The following is a 14184-nucleotide window of genomic DNA, read 5'->3' on the forward strand; positions in this document are numbered from 1 at the left end:
AAAAATTAAAAACACAAAAATATGTTTATTTCTTATGTTTTTGCTTTCCGTTTTGTACGCCGCTACATGCGAGCGAGTTAGAGTTATTGCAGATATTCTTATGCGCATGTTAGCTCTAATGGCGTTTTGGAACTGGTTCTCCCGAGGTTGCGGTCGAAAATGCTATACGGTCGCTAGATTGATTCATAGCTGGTGCAGATTCTGCATATAAACCAGGGGAGTAAGCCGTTCTCTGTTTTACTTTTGATTACTTTAAGTTTTTATTTTTATTTTATTTCTTTTACTTGTTCTCATCGAGGACGATTTCGTTCTAAGTGTGGGGATGGGAATTTATTTTACTTAGTTGTTGAAAAAAATAAATAAATAAATAAAAATTTTGCACTCTTTCGCTGATAATCATGTCGGTTACTCAAGTTTGAGGGACATATACTTGTATATGTTTGGTCCTGTTATCTACTTGTATATGTTATTGATTATGATAGATTCTTGAATGATTTTAATGATGTTTGTGATGACTAATATGGTGTTTACATTGAGTTATACTTGTTGTCCAAAAGTTATGATAGGCTAAACTTGTTAGTTCTACCTAGGTTTGATGAATATTGTTAGGTTTTAGTGAGTTTTATGGATTGTTTGATCATCATGACTTGATTTGCTATTGAGAGTTTGGTTTAATATTGAATTAGGTTGTGTTTAGTGGCTGTGATTTTATTAATTATACTCATAAACCTCTTGCTTCGATTGGTTAAATTAGTTTTGATTTCATTGTAGCTTGTTTGATTCTTTACTTTGTGTTTAGAGATTGTTTGCGGGGTGTACAACCGTAAGGTTTTGTTGAGTGTGTTAATTGATTGAATTCAACGGTGGGTTAAGCACCTTCTTAGAGACCAAGAGGTGATAGGAAGTAAAGTCGTCTTATAGCTTTTACTTGTTAGGATTAGGATCGCGCGAGAGTGGGTTCGGTTCTTGTCGGGTTTGGGTTTGTGAGCGATTAGTTGATCCAGTATAAGTTAAACCAAATTGTTCCTCTATCCTTGGTTGCGTAGTATTCGTTTCCATTAGGGTCGTGTGTCGGTGTGACCGAGAGGAGAGTCAACATTAGAACACCTTAGCAATTTGTTTCCCGGTTTGTTCTTAAAATAAATTAAGTGTAAGTTAGGGTTTGTTAGTGAGACCGAGAGGTGATCTAGCTTTCTTGAGCGAACCATAGTTGTGTCATACTTAGATACCGGTGTCGTGAGAACATTCAACCCATTAGCTTGTTTGACCTTCAGTATGATTCTTACATAGGTAGACGTTTTCTCCATTTGCAGTTAAGTCTCTAAGTTTCATTAAGTGTTTCGTCAAGTTAAGTTAAGTTTATTAATTTAGTTAAAGTCAGTTAGGTCAAGTAGTTTAATTATTTAAAATCAATTTAAAAAATATTATTCTTAGGGAGGTCTTGTCTAGAGTTTAGTGATCATAGGCGTTTTCGTGTGTCCTTGTGTTCAATACTCGCACTTCCTTAGTTCTATATTACTTACGATCGGTACACTTGCCGGATGTGTGTAGTTTTATTAGGAAAATTCGTTTTATAAATTTAAAGCTTAGTTGTGAGTTCCGTAGAAAGAAACACCCTTTAGACACACATCAAGTCTTTGGCGCCGTATCCGGGGACACAGTTTGAGGCGTATTGAGAACGACTCGAGATAGAACCTACCTTGTTTGCTACTTGTTTTTGTTTTTTCTTTTGCTTTGTTTAAATAGTTTAGCTAATTTTAGTTTCTTTTGTTTATTTTAATAGTTGTATGCGACTTACTCGATCTCTAGGACCGCCTGAATCTGAGGGATTTTTTGAACTTGAGAGAGAGTTTCGTGAGAGACGTCGTACCAGACCATCTTCCAGTTCTTCTACGTCTGTTGGTAATATATCCTTTTCTCCTACTTTTTCTTAATCCGTCATTAGGGATAGGATTATGGGCAACGCAGTTCCACCACCGAGGAGGACAGTTGCAGACCGGGCCCGTCCGGTCGATGCTGGCGTGAGATCCAGCATTGCTCCACCAGCCATCGCAGGTAACACGAATTGGCAGATTTTATCTAACATTCTGAACACCATCTCTCATTCTGCTCAATTTCACGGGTTGCTCCACCAAAACCGCATTCTCATCTTACTCGGATTACACGAATTTGCGACACTTTTCATCTTGTCGGCGTATCCGAAGACACCATCAAACTCCGCTTCTTTCCGTTCTCACTCGTTGATCATGTGAATTTGTGGCTTGAGTCCCTCCCACAGGGATCCATTGCTACTTGGGCCACCATGCAGACTTAGTTTCTTGAGAAATACGATCATCCGGCTAAGGCCGCTCGTTTTGGTAACCAGATTCATTCTTTTCAGATGGAGGACACCGAGAGTTTCTATGTGGCGTGGGAGAGATTCAAAAATCTACTTGCTTTATGTCCGAACCACAGCCTGCAAGACTGGGCAGCTGTTAAAAAGTTCTATAACAGAGTGACATATGCGACTTAGAGTATGCTTGACACGGCGGCGTGAGGTAATTTGTTGATGACGAAGGATACGTATGAGTGCATTGCTTTGTTTAATGGGTTAGCCATGACTGGATACCAGCGACCACCAGCTAAGAGCACCAAGACCGTCGACTCCCTATCACGCGGCATGCATCCGGTCGACACAAGCACCGCACTTGCGACACAGGTTGATTAGTTTTGATTTGATTGTAGCTTGTTTGATTCTTAGGGAGGTCTTGTCTAGAGTTAAGTTAAGTTAAGTTTATTAATTTAGTTAAAGTAAGGTCGAGTAGTTTAATTATTTAAAATCAATTTAAAAAAATATTATTCTTAGAGAGGTCTTGTCTAGAGTTTAGTGATCATAGGCGTTCTTGCGTGTCCTTGTGTTCGATACTCGGACTTCCTTAGTTCTGTATTACTTACGATCGGTACACTTGCCAGTTGTGTGTAGTTTTATTAGGAAAATCTGTTTTATAAATTTAAAGCTTAGTTGTGAGTTCCGTAGAAAGAAACACCCTTTAGACACACATCTGGTTGCTAAGGTTAACAAATCTCGCTTCTCCGTTAGTTGTTTGTTTCGAATTCATGGTTACAATTAGTTACAAATTTAATAGATTTTGATCTGTGTAGTTGTAATTTTTCGAACAATTTTGATTATTTATGTATAGTCAAATGGTGTTATCATTGATGAGTAGTAGCAATGGCCAATGGGTACTTGGTATAACACACTAAACATGGCAACAACTCGGCCAGCAGCAACGCACGAGTACGATTGCTAGTTTGTTTGAAAATGTCATCAAAGTGGCATTCTCCTGTGTCCTAAGTCTTTATGGGCTATTTAATTAGTGTTACAAACCATATTACACAATGAAATACAAAAAAAATTACGCCAGACTCCGCATCATGGCGGGTCAAATAACTAGTGTATAAATAATACAAGGAATATATATTATTTACAATAAAAGTCTCTATACAATGTTACTTGCTATTTGACACCAGCTTTAGATACTAACACTTCTATTGTGATACTGTTAGTATTTCTTCATGTTCCATAAAAACTTCACCCTTCTGCTCTTTCTCGGTCCGGATAGTTCAATAAACCAATCACTATACCTTGCATAAAGTAAGCTCCCAAATACAATTCCAATTATCAACCCACTACCAAATCCTAAGAATATGACTATCCAATCAGTTTTGTCACTTGGGAGGAAAGATTCGCAGTCACCATTAGTTGTCGGTGGAAGTCTTGGTGTCATGGAAATTTGTCATTTCTTAGATAAAGGTGTTCCACACAACCCAGGATTACCTATGTAGGAGTTGTTCTCAAATGTACTGAATTGTTTTCCTTGAGGTATGTCCCCATGAAGATGGTTGAATGACACATTAAAAATGGCTAGGAAGCCGAGTTGCAACAACTCCTGAGGAATTTCTCCTCCTAACTCGTTTTGAGAGAGATTCAAGATTCCTTAAGTTCCCCATTGATGGTAAGAAATGACCCATGAGATGGTTATTTGAAAGATTAATAGATTGAATCCCATGAAGATCATTCAATGATTTTGGTATCTGCCCTTCTAAACGGTTACAAGAGAAATCGATAGCTGTAAAGATGTTTAAAATATGCGGGTATTCTGTCTTGACACCTTTGTTTGTTAAAGTCATTGAGTATGGAACTTGAACCCTCGTCCTTGGGTGGATAAAAAGATTTGTTGCCATCATAGATGATTTTTTAACATAAGATGATTTCATTGCATTCCATGTTTGTAATAACGTTTGTGGCAATTGTCCACTAAAATCATTGTTGGAAAGGTCTATGATTCGTAACTTGTGGAACGGTGAGCCTATAGTAGCGAGACTTGGAATTGCGCCAAAAAAATTATTGGACCCCAAGATGAGAACTTGAAGGTTGGTAAGATTTCCCAACCAAAATGGAAATACGTCTTCAAAAGAGTTACCTCCGAGAACTAGAACTTCTAAATTTATGCAATTAGCTAACGATTTTGATAGCTGACCTGTAAATTTATTTTCACTAAAATCAATCCTCTTCAACAAATTTCCATGCGTAAATGTAGTCGTCATTGGGCCATGAAAGTTATTTCTTTTTAGATCCAAAATTGCCACTAACTTGCTAAAGTTGCCTAAACATGGAGGAAGGGTTCCTGTCATGTTGTTAGAAGACAAATCAACGATGCTAAGGGATTTCACTTCACATGTTTATGGTGGTATTTCTCCAATCAAATTATTGTTCGAGGCATCATATATAACAGTGCTTAGTGGTGGAATTGGAAGCCATCCACGTAGCTGATTATACTCTATTTTGAATAGTTCCAAACGAGCCCATGGGAGAAAATAAGGATGTCCATGAAACCCAGTGATGAAGTTGTATGAAAGATCAAGGTACAGTAACGTTTCTTTGGTATTATTCACAAGCCACTCAGGTACAAGGCCTCTAATTTTGTTGTTGGGAAGATGTAAGATTGTGATTTCCTTTTGGACGCGCAAAAATATTGGAAATTCTCTCAAGTTGCATGATGAGAGTGCTAAATATTGTAGTTTCGGCACGTGTGTCACATTGGTGTAGTTGGCGGAGACCAACGATATTTTATTTTGACCTAAAAACAAAGCCTTTAGCTGGGTGAGTCCTACGAATGTGTTAAGGTCCACTGTGCCGCTGAAATTGTTGTTTTCTAGGCCAAGAAATTCAAGATTTCTGAAATTGGAAAACAAGCTTGAAATTTATCCTTGCAATTCATTTCCTCTTATGTCTATCACCCTTAACTTGGTAAGGTTCATAAACGAAGATGGGATATGGCCAGAAATAAGAGTTTGCCTCATTACAACGTCACTAAGTTTGGTTAGGTTTGCAAGAGAGGGTAGGATTTCATCGCATATATTTATACGAACTAGATACAATGATTCAAGGTTAGTCAATTTTGAAATCCAATCATGTACGCGTCCCTTCTCACAAACATCCAAACCAGCTAGATTTGAATGACGTCTTGGCATTGAAGGAACCATGCCCATGAGCTCATCTTGACTGAGAGCCAAGTAAGTGAGATGTGTCATGTTAAAGAGTAAACGTGGGATACATCCCGAGAAATAACTTGAATGAAGGGACAGGAATGCTAAGTTTTTTAGATTGTTTATGGATTCTGGTATGTTCCTAGCAAAACTTGTGGCAGATAGATCCAGATGCTCAAGTAAGGTGTTATTTGGAAATTCAGGTAAGGAACCGGTGAGGGTGGGATTTTCTGCCATTGTAAGGAATTTGAGCTTGGGTAATTGAAATATTTTTACCGGAAACTCGTCTCGAAGCCGACCACCCTGGAGATCAATTGACCTCAAGGAAGAAAAATTAGACAAGAAAGGAGGCACAAATGAACTAATGTCGACACCTGATAGATGGAGTTGTTCAAGACTAGTAAAATTTCGCAGAAAATACTCTAGGCTAGGACTTTGAAGCTTTAGTGGATTCCATGACAGATCTAACAAAGTCAACCGCATCAAGTGTGAAATTTCAATATGAATTTGACCGCTGAAGCTAGAACTAGATAGATCGAGGCTTCTTAATTGCTTTAGACGAGCCATCTCCGGAGGAATTTGAGAGTTTACGAAGTCATTCATCGAGAGATTGAGCATCTGAAGATGAACTAGGTTGAAGAGGGAGCTATTGGACTTGATTGATCCATGGAGAGCGCTTTGGCTCAAATCTAGCCCAATCACATGACCTTTATTGCTACACACTACACCATCCCACAAACAACAATCATAATAATGATCAGATGCATCATAAGCTTGGTGCAAAAGGCTTTCTTTAAATTCAAACAAAGCTGAACACTCGTCGCCATGGCGTAATAATGATGCCGTGCATGTGCGAAGAATGACTAATAAGTATATAAAGAAGAATATGTTTTGCTTGAAACTGAAACCCATGAAGAGAAGTAGTTTCAATTTGATTGTTTGTGGTTTACAATTTAATTGATTAATACAGGAGTATTTTGTATATTTAACATTCCATCTTAACAGGATAAGAAATGAACGATGGACAAACTGTGATCAAGGTCTACAAGTGGTTGTGGGCTATTAATTGTAAAACGATTTTAGTCTACGTCTTTCGTTCCTTCATGATTATCTAGTATAACAAAAATATCAAAATAAATAATAATGAAACAATATTTATTCGTATGAAAAAATATGTAGCACCAACCGTACACAGATAATAATAATAATAATAATAATAATAATAATAATAATAATAATAATAATAAAGTTATATGAATAATAAAATTCAAACTAAAAGCCTTATATGAGTACGTACAGTCTTCGGCTTTGTTCGTTTGTTGTACCACTTGAGCAAACTAAGACACTAGCATTGGTTGAGTCTTCACGTTCAACACGTACCCCTTAAAACAAATTCCATATCTCATTTTAGACCAATGCATCTTTCTCTCATGGTACTTAATTTAATTAGTATGTGTGTTGTTAGAGATGGCTCTCACACCCTATTAACAATGAACTTTCTTGTTGTTTACAGTGTTTGTGAAAAACAAAGATGAAGGTGTGGTGGTGGAACAAGGTGGAGTGATCCGCTCTAATTTGATGGAACAAAGAGTGTTAACTGGTTCTCTCAATTTGGTGTAATTGAGAGCAAAACTTGTTTTTTTCTCATTAACTCAAATGAAGCATGGTTGTAAGTCCCAAATCAATAATCAAACACGATATAAACGAATAATTTCTGTTTATATTAATCAAAAAATATAACTCCAAAACTGATTACAATCCTCAAACCCTAACTCGGTTTGACTTTTGATGAACCCTAACTCGGTTGCATCTAGATGAACCCTAACTCGGTCACATCATATCTCGTGTGTTTGTAACCCTAACTCGGTTGCATCTCACACGTTCTCTAATGTCTAACATATCCTGGTTTATATAGACTAACCTAACTTGTTAGCCAAAACAAAACTAAATATAATAAAACCCTAATTGCAAACCTTAATGTACCTCATATGCCAAATAGGTCCAACTCGGTCATCTACACATGACAGGCATATTAAGTTGGAAATTACGTCCAACATACTTCATATACAACTGTTATAACTATACTAGAGTATAGACCCGTGTTACACGGAAAAACATGTCAACAAATATAATAAATTTAAACAACAAATTCAAGCACACAAAACTTCTTCAACTTTGGTACCAAAGCGTTAACCATTTACAATTTCTATATATTAAAAGTTTAAAGTTACAATAAGTTAGTGTACACCAAACCACAAAAAAACATCAACAAAAGACCTAAACATGTTCTTTCATATTAAACCACCATCAGCTTCTTCAAATATTATAAAAAAAGAAACTAATTTTGCTTCACTGCCTGAAAATTTAAAAAAAAAAACATAATCCAAATTAAATATACCATTTAAATAATAACATGTTTAATAATGAAAGCTCGTGTTACACACGGATGAAAGTTATAATAATAGTAAAAAAAATATAACATGTAATACGTAAATTATTATATAATGGTTATTATTTATGACTTTTAAAATAAGTTTTTGATATATTTATACACTATTATTTATAAACTATAATTTGCAAAACCTTGGTGTTTGATTTATTTTAAAACAAAATATTTAAACCGATATTATTATACATTTTATGTGTATAAAAATAATTTTTAGAACAAAATGTTGTCACATATTAAAAAATGTCTTTCTATAACATTCGAAGAATTAGAGACGAAGACTCAAACATTAATGTAAAATTTCAATATCTTTCAATGGCTAGTAACATGTATATCATACGCGTGAAAGTTGTATATAAATATATAATGACGATAATAATAATAATAATAATAATAATAATAATAATAATAATAATAATGAATTGATAGTGTAATATTTATAAAAACAAATAATTTTACATTCATTAAAAGGTATTCCATTGTTGTTTTTAGTAAAACAAAATAACATACAACAACAAATAACGTAAAATGTCAACTTAAAACATCTTTTGAACTTAATCCATGACGCCAAAAAGATATATCAATTAAAACTACATCATGGTATATGAAGTCATAAAGTCTTGTTTATTAAACAATCATCGAAATAGAAATAAATGTGATGTAATTTTTTATACTTACAAAGAAGAAAACTAAAATCACTACAAAATAAAATTCAATGTATTGTTAATAAGATAAATAAAGGTACAAATATAATTCACAAACTTATAAACAAATCATAAATCTCTATGTACATAAAATTATACAGAGATAATATTGGAATGAAATAATGAATTTTATGATAAAGTAATATAGAGAGAGTCATCATATTATCATACGGTTAATAATAGAAGTTATTTGACAAAATTATTACACGGTTTTTATTTATAGATGATTTAGATCAACTTTGTAAGGATGTGATCGAATTACTTATGATGTCAGTTTTTGTAAAAATCTGAATATTAAAGTGTTTAAGTTTCGGTTTTTATCATAAAATCAGTTGCTAAATAAGTATTTGTGTGTGTGTGTAAAGGAAAATCAAACACAAGTTGACCCATTAAAAAAATATGTATTTAACTCTAAAAAGTTTTGAAATATAATTTGTTATTATGGAAATGTCAAATCCGCTTTAAGTTGTAAAACCGTGAAAATATCATATCGAAATTACCAAGTTTCCAAAGTCAAATGACCAAAAATGTCAAATTCTAAACCTTAGGGTTAAAATTGAAAATTCTGTCTACTTGGCCGGTCGCGATACGCGACGGCCTTAGTGCCAAAGTCATCGCATATCGCGATGACTCAATCTGACACGAGAGACACGTGCCGACACGTGTCAAACGGTGGCATAGTGTCTCGCCACGTGTCACCACGTGGCAGCACTTCCGCCATGTGGCAGGTCTAGTTGATGACTGCGCAAGGCTACGTCGCGATACGCAACGGGCTAGCCAAAAGCCATCGCGTATCGCGATGGGGCTGCTGATTTCGTCTATAAATAGCAGCCATGGGTGTTCTCATTTCACACATCCATTTTCACATCTCTCTTCTCTCTCTAGAACTCTATCTCTCTCTCTCTCTCTAAAAAATACCTCGAAGTTCGTTCCAAAACCTTCCTCGTAAATCGTGTCAAATTACCAATGTTTCCTCGATACTCGTGCCACATACCAACGACGTTCCAAAAAAATAGGTATTACCATCCCGACGTCCCAACGATCCGCCTCGTAAAGCGTGCCGACGTGGGAAGAAGTGTTGGTGCCTTGTGTTGCATGCAAAAGAGAAGGTGTCAAAAGGAAGGCTTGATCAAGAAGATAAAGAAGGTGAAGCGTTATTGAAGTGCTGCTCGATTTTGTAGGGTTTCCGTAAGCCAATCAAGGTAGGCATAATGCCCGAATAAAATAATATTGAAAAGGCATAAAACCCTAAGTCGAGGTTATACTCGATACCTCGATAAAAAGAATATATAACGAAGAAAAGAAAATAAAGAAATATGAATATATATATATATATATATATATATATATATATATATATCAATGTGATTATATTGTATGATTCTTTGTTATAAAATATTATTAAGTAATAATGATTATTCTTAAATAATAAAGAAAAAAAAAGAATACGTTTATTAGAGAAGAAAAAAAACGTAGTGTTTTATAGAAAAGCAAAATAAGATTTAAAACTAAAGGTTTTATCTTATAAATAAAAGAAAAGAAAAGAAAATAAGTTAAAAGAAAGACTTTTAATTTATAAAAGAAAATAATGCTTTTTAACCGAGGTTTTAAAGTAAAGAAAATAATCGAGGTAAAGATAATAATTACTAAAGGTCTTAAGCCGGATTGTATATCCAACTAACAAAAGGTTATACTCGTACTATAAGTGCTAGATAGCAACGGGAAAGACCCTCAGACAGTGTTTGAAGGTGATCCAAATAACAAAAAGGTCAATACACCCCAAACTTTACAAAGTTGTTTTAAAACGTGTCAAATGTGTTAAATGAAAAGGTTTGCATGAGACTACGTGTCTCTAAAACATTTATAAACAAAGGTATAAGCACTAGCCCTCAGGCTATCGTGTACGTTTGTCTGGATGCTTACATATGTGGTAAATGTGATGGGCACACCATACCACACCTGGTCACAATTACGTTGTCATGCGGGAAGCATGACCATGTGTATACGAATAGGTACTTAACTAAGTCTAACGCTGCGGTGTTTGCTGGGGTATTTAGTGTAGATACTTGAGTTTATAATTGTATTGTTTAAAGCTTGGTTTTTCCTAAGCCACATTGGGCCGATACCTACGTAGTCTTGAGGGGTAATCAAGTAAAAGAAAATATTTTACCGTCAGCATATTCACCAGCATACGTTGCAGACGTATTTTCTAAACATTTTGCAGGTGATCACAGTTAGGGCTTGGGATGACGAAGTGCTCAAGATATCCGATGGCTCGGATCTTTTTGTTAAACTTAATATAATAGGAATGGTGGTTTTGTAATTTAAAACAAGTAACCTTAAAAACGCTAAACGGGAATTTTTAATCCCGCCTTTTGTGAATGTAAATATTATATTTTTAAATCCACATGTTTTATAGGCTTTCGCTTTTGAACCGTAACTCTGATATATATAAAAATATGGTACCAACTGTTGGTCATACGTCCAGCCCTAAGATGGGGGTGTGGCGGGTTGGTATCAGAGCCATCGATGTTAGCGAATTAGGTATTAAAAGATAATACCTAAGCTTCGATCCAAGTACATAGGAAAATATTTTCATTATTTGTTTTATTTGAATAGGGATAAGATAAGCCGGTAACCTTTTCTTTCCCTCCTCACTCTAAAACACCCAATTTATTAGATGTCTTTCAAGAAGATGATGAATAGTTATGTACGTGAAGCAAAGAAGGCTGGAATACCTGAACCTCTACCCAAGGATAACATGAGAGAGGAATACTATGAGGCTTTCTTCAACCAAGACCAATACATTGACCGAACCAAGCCAACATATTTCCCTGGAACCGAGAAATGTCCAATCAACTTACCCGATAGTCCACCAATGCAAAGAAATGATCATCCAAGACATTTGAGCTACCACCCGTCCGAAATCCCAACATATCACCCTTCTGAGATTCCGACAAACCAACCATCCGAAGTTCCAACATACCAACCGCCAAATCCTCATCCATCGTACACTTTCCTCTCCAACAAACAAATAAAGGAGGAACCTATGTCCGACTCGTCCGATTGGATGCAATGTCATTCTGACCAACGAATATGGCACACCGGAACCTCTGCTTTTGACTCTGTTGACTCTCACCCCAACTATGAAGGACCTTCCCGAAAGCCAATAATGAGAGTCATGATGTCGTACGAAAGTTTCCGTTTGCCCTCGATAGTAAAGTAGACTGCCCAATTGATGGAGGAGGAGGATCTTGAAGAAGAAGAAGAAGAAGAAGAAGAAGAGAACCCTGAAAATCCCCAATGAAGTGACAACACCGATGGAGGAACCATTCTTCAACCAAAATCCAAGTGATGGCTCCATGGATCCTTATGTGCAATATCTCGAGGAACTCAAGAACAAAACATCATCAAGTTTCCCTCCATACCAAGGCACGATCCCGTCAATTGAAGATCAAGCGAATGAAATCCGTGAGCAGAATGAGGCTGCTGAAGCTTTCTTTAACTACCCATCTGATGTGACTTCATCACCATACCCAAACCCAAAGAACCACTACGACGTAGTCATGAAGGGACATCGCGATCCGCCACCAAAGTATGGATGCCCAAACGAGATCCCCCAATCACAAGAGGGGCATTTGGACCGAGCCTTGCATGAAACCGATGACTTAAGGAAAGAGATAGCAGTGGATGGAAAAAAGAAGAAGAAGAAGAAGAAGAAGAAGATGGGAGAAAAACTTCTGAGAAAATGTAATAAAATGACAAAAATGGTGAAGAAGTTTATCAAAGATTAAAAAGATGTGTGATGCGAGCGTAGTGTTATGAGATTTGTTTGTGTTTGATGTAACTTTGATGTTATGTGTAATATGTGTACTATAGAACGTTGAAACGTTCTATATATATCGAGTAAAAGATATATATAGAAGTTGTAAAAAATAAATATATATCATTTTATGATATATATATTGTAAAATAAATAAAATTCGTGTTTTAAGAAAAGAAATTTGTTAAATTTCAGATAAAAAGAAAAGAAAATGTCGCAACAAAGTAATAACGTTGAAGCTTCTCGAAAAGAAACCGATAAAAGAAAAGAAAAGGGGAAAGATCACGAGAAAGAACAAGAAGAGAAATTCCCGACAAATGTATGAACCAATCCAGCAAATGATAAAAAAAGCCGTTAGGGCTGAAACTGAAGCTAGATCTCAATCTAGGCAATCCAAACATTCTCATGCTGTTGAACTCTCTCGTAAGTCCGTCAAATCTCGACCTAAACCGTCTCACTTTGAAGAGAGTGTTCATGAATCAAATTCTGGTGGCAATGTGAAACAAAAATTTAAGAAAATGAAAATCGATAGTTGTTCATTCAAAGACTTCAAATACTTTGGACCCAAAGAGTTTCATGGTGACAAGGGAGCTATTACGACTGTTAGATGGCTCGAGTAGATGGAATCAATTGTGATAATAAGAAAGTTCTCCGATCAAGAGAAGATACAATACTCTGCCCAAATGTTCAAGGGTGAAGCATTAGAATGGTGGAATACACTAATTTTGAGCAAGGGTCGTCAAGTGTTGTACAATTTATCATGGGAAGAATTCAAGGACATGATGATAGCGAAATTCTATCCGATGTATGAAACCGATCAAATCCAAACTAAATTTCTTAAACATAAGGTCGTAGAAACAAATCTGCGTGAATACCATACCAAGTTCCACGAATATTGTCGCCTTGTACCCAAGCTGGTTAACCTAGAGTCCAGCAAAGTTACTCGCTATATATGGGGACTGCCGTGGGAAATCCGCGACATGGTGAGATCACACCTCCCACAAACGGCCGACTCCGCGATGGAGTTAGCCGGATATCTGATGGGTGGCCTTGTCCGCAACAAGGAGGAAGACAAGAAGATCGTGTCGACCAACGACCAAAGGAGAACTGGAGGAAGCGCCCGATTCAAGGGCAAAGGCGCAAATCAAAACCGAACTGGATTCAATTCAAATTATCCATACTGCAAGACGTCCAAAAAGCACCACAGAGGGCAATGCCATTATGCTCCGTCTTCTACCGCAATTGTCTGGGAATCGTGTCATAGACCTGGCCACGCAACGGCCGATTGCTGGAAAAAGAAGATGACTTGCTACAACTGCAAGGAAATGAGGCATCTGAGCTTTGAATGCCCCAAGATCAAACCTACGACTGGTGGTGCGGATGGAAGTGGTCAAGCCAAGAAAAATAATGCAAGAGTCTTCGTCCTTGACACCAAAAAGGCGGCCGACATGCCGGAAACCATCACCGGTACGTTTCTAGTCAACGACACCTATGCTAGAGTTTTGTTTAATTCGGGTACCAATTTAAGTTTTATAGATTATAAATTCTGTAGTCTGTTAAACGAACCATTAACAAAACTAAATAAAACTCTAAGCGTCGAGACCGCTAGTGGTGAAATAGTCAAAATCTCCAAAGCCTTTAAAAACGGAAAAATCCTTTTAGCCGGTTATATTCTGCCTATT

The 14184-nt window shown here is 36.3% G+C and overlaps 1 pseudogene; it reads right to left on the reverse strand.

Moving 5' to 3' along the window:
* Positions 1-3542: 3542 nt before the first annotated feature.
* Positions 3543-6096, reverse strand: LOC143623808 (receptor-like protein 6; annotated as a pseudogene).
* Positions 6097-14184: the final 8088 nt, after the last annotated feature.

Source organism: Bidens hawaiensis, unplaced genomic scaffold, assembly GCF_021521415.1.
Source record: "Bidens hawaiensis isolate Kalapana, Puna unplaced genomic scaffold, B.hawaiensis_p1.1 tig00003540_1, whole genome shotgun sequence".
Classification (NCBI taxonomy): Eukaryota; Viridiplantae; Streptophyta; class Magnoliopsida; order Asterales; family Asteraceae; genus Bidens; species Bidens hawaiensis.